We start from the raw sequence: 7,500 nt of genomic DNA on the forward strand, positions 1-7,500 counted from the left end.
GGCCATGACTGCCAGACTGACGGCCGAGTATAGGCACGACGCTTCAGCGCCATCCATTTTCAGGGCTAGTTGCTTCGGCAGGTGAGTTGTTACACACTCCTTAGCGGATTCCGACTTCCATGGCCACCGTCCTGCTGTCTTAAGCAACCAACGCCTTTCATGGTTTCCCATGAGCGTCGATTCGGGCGCCTTAACTCGGCGTTTGGTTCATCCCACAGCGCCAGTTCTGCTTACCAAAAGTGGCCCACTTGGCACTCCGATCCGAGTCGTTTGCTCGCGGCTTCAGCATATCAAGCAAGCCGGAGATCTCACCCATTTAAAGTTTGAGAATAGGTTGAGGTCGTTTCGGCCCCAAGGCCTCTAATCATTCGCTTTACCGGATGAGACTCGTACGAGCACCAGCTATCCTGAGGGAAACTTCGGAGGGAACCAGCTACTAGATGGTTCGATTAGTCTTTCGCCCCTATACCCAGCTCCGACGATCGATTTGCACGTCAGAATCGCTACGGACCTCCATCAGGGTTTCCCCTGACTTCGTCCTGGCCAGGCATAGTTCACCATCTTTCGGGTCCCAACGTGTACGCTCTAGGTGCGCCTCACCTCGCAATGAGGACGAGACGCCCCGGGAGTGCGGAGGCCGCCGCCCCGTGAAGGGCGGGGAAGCCCCATCCTCCCTCGGCCCGCGCAAGGCGAGACCTTCACTTTCATTACGCCTTTAGGTTTCGTACAGCCCAATGACTCGCGCACATGTTAGACTCCTTGGTCCGTGTTTCAAGACGGGTCGTGAAATTGTCCAAAGCTGAAGCGCCGCTGACGGGAGCGATTATTCCGCCCGAGAGCATCCCGAGCCAACAGCGGCGCGGGTCCGGGGCCGGGCCAGGTAGGTCCGTCATCCGGGAAGAACCGCGCGCGCTTGCCGGGAGCCCGAGCGCCCAAAGGGGCGAATCGACTCCTCCAGATATACCGCCGAGCAGCCAGCCAGGACACCGGGGCTCTGCCCAACAGACGCGAACCGAGGCCCGCGGAAGGACAGGCTGCACACCCGGGCCGTAGGCCGGCACCCAGCGGGTCGCGACGTCCTACTAGGGGAGAAGTGCGGCCCACCGCACACCGGAACGGCCCCACCCCGCGGCGAGTGGAAAGGCAACCGGACACGACCCCGCCGCGGATTGCTCCGCGCGGGCGGCCGGCCCCATCTGCCGAGGGCGGGAGCCAGTGGCCGGATGGGCGTGAATCTCACCCGTTCGACCTTTCGGACTTCTCACGTTTACCCCAGAACGGTTTCACGTACTTTTGAACTCTCTCTTCAAAGTTCTTTTCATCTTTCCCTCACGGTACTTGTTCGCTATCGGTCTCGTGGTCATATTTAGTCTCAGATGGAGTTTACCACCCACTTGGAGCTGCACTCTCAAGCAACCCGACTCGAAGGAGAGGTCCCGCCGACGCTCGCACCGGCCGCTACGGGCCTGGCACCCTCTACGGGCCGTGGCCTCATTCAAGTTGGACTTGGGCTCGGCGCGAGGCGTCGGGGTAGTGGACCCTCCCAAACACCACATGCCACGACAGGCGGCAGCCTGCGGGGTTCGGTGCTGGACTCTTCCCTGTTCGCTCGCCGCTACTGGGGGAATCCTTGTTAGTTTCTTTTCCTCCGCTTAGTAATATGCTTAAATTCAGCGGGTAGTCTCGCCTGCTCTGAGGTCGTTGTACGAGGTGTCGCACGCCACACCGCCAGCCGGCTGTGCACGCTACCGAGAAAGTACCGGTATGCGAACCGCCAGGCGACGGGCGCGCATCGCACGTTTAAGGAGACGCGGCCGGCCCCACAGGCGGCCACGACACTCCCAGGTCTCCGAAGCGGGACAAACGCCGCGCGCTTCAGTATACGTAGCCGACCCTCAGCCAGACGTGGCCCGGGAACGGAATCCATGGACCGCAATGTGCGTTCGAAACGTCGATGTTCATGTGTCCTGCAGTTCACATGTCGACGCGCAATTTGCTGCGTTCTTCATCGACCCACGAGCCGAGTGATCCACCGTCCTGGGTGATCTTTTTCATTTAGTTTCCACTGTCTCTTTCAAGACAGTTGCATAGGCGGGACTGAGGCGTTTGACGGCCCCTGTTCCAGCGTTCCTGTGTCCAACGGCCTCACGGCCGATGGGCGTCGTACGGCTCCACACCGGAGCGGACAGGCACTCGGGCGAAAGTCATTCAAAACCGGCGCCAGGCGCCAGGTGCCGCAGGCCAGCCGCTCCAGAGCTTCAGCGCTCGTACCACACAACATTTTTCCGTTAGTTTTGAGAGGCACGCGTGGTTCCGCACGCGGCGCACGGCTGCTGCCGTACAGGTAGCGTGTTGCGCGACACGACACGCACATCGAAAGACATGCAGTCTAGTCGGTAATGATCCTTCCGCAGGTTCACCTACGGAAACCTTGTTACGACTTTTACTTCCTCTAAATGATCAAGTTTGGTCATCTTTCCGGTAGCATCGGCAACGACAGAGTCGATGCCGCGTACCAGTCCGAAGACCTCACTAAATCATTCAATCGGTAGTAGCGACGGGCGGTGTGTACAAAGGGCAGGGACGTAATCAACGCGAGCTTATGACTCGCGCTTACTGGGAATTCCTCGTTCATGGGGAACAATTGCAAGCCCCAATCCCTAGCACGAAGGAGGTTCAGCGGGTTACCCCGACCTTTCGGCCTAGGAAGACACGCTGATTCCTTCAGTGTAGCGCGCGTGCGGCCCAGAACATCTAAGGGCATCACAGACCTGTTATTGCTCAATCTCGTGCGGCTAGAAGCCGCCTGTCCCTCTAAGAAGAAAAGTAATCGCTGACAGCACGAAGGATGTCACGCGACTAGTTAGCAGGCTAGAGTCTCGTTCGTTATCGGAATTAACCAGACAAATCGCTCCACCAACTAAGAACGGCCATGCACCACCACCCACCGAATCAAGAAAGAGCTATCAATCTGTCAATCCTTCCGGTGTCCGGGCCTGGTGAGGTTTCCCGTGTTGAGTCAAATTAAGCCGCAGGCTCCACTCCTGGTGGTGCCCTTCCGTCAATTCCTTTAAGTTTCAGCTTTGCAACCATACTTCCCCCGGAACCCAAAAGCTTTGGTTTCCCGGAGGCTGCCCGCCGAGTCATCGGAGGAACTGCGGCGGATCGCTGGCTGGCATCGTTTATGGTTAGAACTAGGGCGGTATCTGATCGCCTTCGAACCTCTAACTTTCGTTCTTGATTAATGAAAACATACTTGGCAAATGCTTTCGCTTCTGTTCGTCTTGCGACGATCCAAGAATTTCACCTCTAACGTCGCAATACGAATGCCCCCGCCTGTCCCTATTAATCATTACCTCGGGTTCCGAAAACCAACAAAATAGAACCGAGGTCCTATTCCATTATTCCATGCACACAGTATTCAGGCGGGCTTGCCTGCTTTAAGCACTCTAATTTGTTCAAAGTAAACGTGCCGGCCCACCCAGACACTCAATAAAGAGCACCTTGGTAGGATTTCAACGGGGTCCGCCTCGGGACGCACGAACACGCACGAGGCGGTCGCACGCCTTCGGCTCGCCCCACCGGCAGGACGTCCCACGATACATGCCAGTTAAACACCGACGGGCGGTGAACCAACAGCGTGGGACACAAATCCAACTACGAGCTTTTTAACCGCAACAACTTTAATATACGCTATTGGAGCTGGAATTACCGCGGCTGCTGGCACCAGACTTGCCCTCCAATAGATACTCGTTAAAGGATTTAAAGTGTACTCATTCCGATTACGGGGCCTCGGATGAGTCCCGTATCGTTATTTTTCGTCACTACCTCCCCGTGCCGGGAGTGGGTAATTTGCGCGCCTGCTGCCTTCCTTGGATGTGGTAGCCGTTTCTCAGGCTCCCTCTCCGGAATCGAACCCTGATTCCCCGTTACCCGTTACAACCATGGTAGGCGCAGAACCTACCATCGACAGTTGATAAGGCAGACATTTGAAAGATGCGTCGCCGGTACGAGGACCGTGCGATCAGCCCAAAGTTATTCAGAGTCACCAAGGCAAACGGACCGGACGAGCCGACCGATTGGTTTTGATCTAATAAAAGCGTCCCTTCCATCTCTGGTCGGGACTCTGTTTGCATGTATTAGCTCTAGAATTACCACAGTTATCCAAGTAACGTGGGTACGATCTAAGGAACCATAACTGATTTAATGAGCCATTCGCGGTTTCACCTTAATGCGGCTTGTACTGAGACATGCATGGCTTAATCTTTGAGACAAGCATATGACTACTGGCAGGATCAACCAGGGAGCTGCGTCAACTAGAGCTGAGCAGCCGGCCGCCCGGGAGTGTGTCCCAGGGGCCCGCGCGAACACGCAAGCGTCCGCTCAATTATTCTGCAAACAGGAGGAGGCTGAGCTCCCCTGCACAATACACCTCGAAACCCTCTCAGGTCCCGGCGGCGCGCAGCGCCGTCCTAAGTACTTGGTCGGGTTCGAGAGAGGCGCAATCGCCCGGAGTTAGGCGAGTAGACGCTTTAGGTGCGACCACCCGTGCTCCCAACTGAGCTTGCCGCTGCCGACAGAGGCCCGGGAGCGTGCTGTCGTGGCATTGCCGGCGGGAGACAACACGCGCCACCTACGGTGACCGGCAGCTCCAACGCCAGCGCCACAGAAGGGCAAAGGCCCCACGTGGGTGCCGAAGCGAACTCTCCCAGCACAGCGCACGTGCCAACACGTCTGCACAACTGCGATACAAACCACCAGCGAGAACCGCTGGGGCGACCGAGCAGCAGACGGCGTCGCGGCGCCGAGTGCCGGGCGGCGGCGCATCCTCAACGCACACAGTCCTCAATCGGACCAGCACACTGCAGATGTCCACCGCGCTTCGCACCGGGCCGGCGAGGACCCACTTTGGCTGCACGGCGCCGCGCGCAGGGTGCCCCGGCGCGCAGCTGCGCCGCCTGCCGCGTCCGTCGGCCGGCGCGCCTGCCACTGGGCGCCCCCACCAGCCGGCTGTAGCGCGTGCGCCCACGCACCGCGCGGCCAGCACGCCGGGCGGCCCCCCCTCACCGGCCGGGGACAGTCCCACCCACCCACAGCCGCGTATCGCTTCACACCCAGATTCACATTCACGTTCGTTGGTATGGTGGGGACCGCTTCGTAGCTGTACCGATCGTTGCCCTCACAGATGTACCTCCAGCAAGGACAACCGCACCACAACGGGTTACCAGTTGTTCATTTGCGTAACGTCACCAGTAAACGTACACGTCCATCCCCGTTTGCAAAGTCAACTATTATTGCATGCCTGCCTGTCAGGTGTCAAGACACACTACATCCGCTCACATCCACGCAACAAAATGTGCCCGACTAGAGGGCACGTGGAAGGTGCCCCCGTACGTATGCGATGTCCATTGCGCGACCAACTGTCAACCGGCCTCTGTAGCATGTCGCAGATGTGGAACGCGGGGCACCGTGCTATCACATTGTGTGAGAAGAGACTACTACGTCTGCATACACGCGCCACTACATGAACAGACGGCTCATGCTGATCGCCATCCACTGCGTCCATTACTCCCACACGTCTCTATGGCGTACCACACTGCAATGCAGCTGTTATGGGGAGATGACACGTAGCTGTGTACACAACATTCTGAGCGGGTTGCGGTTGGACAATACATTAATGTAACGTGTCATATGCCAATTACAGAGCAGGGTAAGGCACAACTTGGGTTAGGTTAAGGCACAACTTGGGTTAGGTTAAGGCACAACTTGGGTTAGGTTAAGGCACAACTTGGGTTAGGTTAAGGCACAACTTGGGTTAGGTTAAGGCACAACTTGGGTTAGGTTAAGGCACAACTTGGGTTAGGTTAAGGCACAACTTGGGTTAGGTTAAGGCACAACTTGGGTTAGGTTAAGGCACAACTTGGGTTAGGTTAAGGCACAACTTGGGTTAGGTTAAGGCACAACTTGGGTTAGGTTAAGGCACAACTTGGGTTAGGTTAAGGCACAACTTGGGTTAGGTTAAGGCACAACGTGGGTTAGGTTAAGGCACAACGTGGGTTAGGTTAAGGCACAACGTGGGTTAGGTTAAGGCACAATGTGGGTTAGGTTAAGGCACAATGTGGGTTAGGTTAAGGCACAATGTGGGGGTAGATTGCGGTACAAATTGCATTACATTGCGGTGCAAATTGCATTACATTGCGGTGCAAATTGAGTTACATTGCGGTGCAAATTGAGTTACATTGCGGTGCAAATTGAGTTACATTGCGGTGCAAATTGAGTTACATTGCGGTGCAAATTGAGTTACATTGCGGTGCAAATTGAGTTACATTGCGGTGCAAATTGAGTTACATTGCGGTGCAAATTGAGTTACATTGCGGTGCAAATTGCGTTACATTGCGGTGCAAATTGCGTTACATTGCGGTGCAAATTGCGTTACATTGCGGTGCAAATTGCGTTACATTGCGGTGCAAATTGCGTTACATTGCGGTGCAAATTGCGTTACATTGCGGTGCAAATTGCGTTACATTGCGGTGCAAATTGCGTTACATTGCGGTGCAAATTGCGTTACATTGCGGTGCAAATTGCGTTACATTGCGGTGCAAATTGCGTTACATTGCGGTGCAAATTGCGTTACATTGCGGTGCAAATTGCGTTACATTGCGGTGCAAATTGCGTTACATTGCGGTGCAAATTGAGGTAGGTTAAGGTGCAACACAGGTTAGGTTAAGGTGCAACATAGGTTAGGTTAAGGTGCAAGATGGGTTAGGTTAAGGTGCAAGATGGGTTAGGTTAAGGTGCAAGATGGGTTAGGTTAAGGTGCAAGATGGGTTAGGTTAAGGTGCAAGATGGGTTAGGTTAAGGTGACATAGGTTAGGTTAAGGTGACATAGGTTAGGTTAAGGTGACATAGGTTAGGTTAAGGTGACATAGGTTAGGTTAAGGTGACATAGGTTAGGTTAAGGTGACATAGGTTAGGTTAAGGTGACATAGGTTAGGTTAAGGTGACATAGGTTAGGTTAAGGTACAAACTGGGTTGTGTTATGGTACACATTGCGTTGTAGTACAGTACACGTTAGGTTTGGGTACGGTACACAATGTGGTATGGGATGGCGTGTTGTGGGGGGGAGGGGGGGGGGGAGGTTCGTTGATATCGACCGTAGGACGTGGATGCCCGAGGCAGCGTCAGTGTGTCAAAGGAGTTATGTCACGTCGGGATGCGCTTTTCGCCAGTGAGAGGGGGCGAGCCGTGTCTGTGGTTGCGGCAGACCTGTGTGTTTCATTCCTGCCAGTGTGTTTGTGCTGTAAGACGAGGCAGTGTGGTGGTGATGGGTGCACCCCTGTGTAGGACATGTGTGGGTGTTGGTGGCTTCTCTGAGCAATTGTGGTTGTCGGACGAGTGGGGTATTCTGTTTTATGATTGGACCTCCCGGTCTGGTTATCATAGCGTAGTTGGTGTACTGTGGCGGATAGGATGCACCGGACGTTGGTCCATGCTGGTGCT

The 7,500-nt window shown here is 55.4% G+C and overlaps 2 non-coding genes and 1 pseudogene across 2 annotated transcripts; all 3 read right to left on the bottom strand.

The window, feature by feature from the left end:
• LOC126149395 (large subunit ribosomal RNA) overlaps positions 1-1,701 on the bottom strand; it is a 4,802-nt pseudogene extending 3,101 nt beyond the window's left edge.
• Positions 1,702-1,889: 188 nt separating this feature from the next.
• LOC126149364 (5.8S ribosomal RNA) lies at positions 1,890-2,044 on the bottom strand. Its single transcript, XR_007530817.1, has one exon. It is a non-coding gene; the product is annotated as a 5.8S ribosomal RNA (ribosomal RNA).
• Positions 2,045-2,397: 353 nt separating this feature from the next.
• On the bottom strand, positions 2,398-4,306 carry LOC126149377 (small subunit ribosomal RNA). The gene has a single exon (XR_007530829.1). It is a non-coding gene; the product is annotated as a small subunit ribosomal RNA (ribosomal RNA).
• Positions 4,307-7,500: the final 3,194 nt, after the last annotated feature.

This window comes from Schistocerca cancellata, unplaced genomic scaffold (genome assembly GCF_023864275.1).
Source record: "Schistocerca cancellata isolate TAMUIC-IGC-003103 unplaced genomic scaffold, iqSchCanc2.1 HiC_scaffold_925, whole genome shotgun sequence".
NCBI classification, from domain to species: Eukaryota; Metazoa; Arthropoda; class Insecta; order Orthoptera; family Acrididae; genus Schistocerca; species Schistocerca cancellata.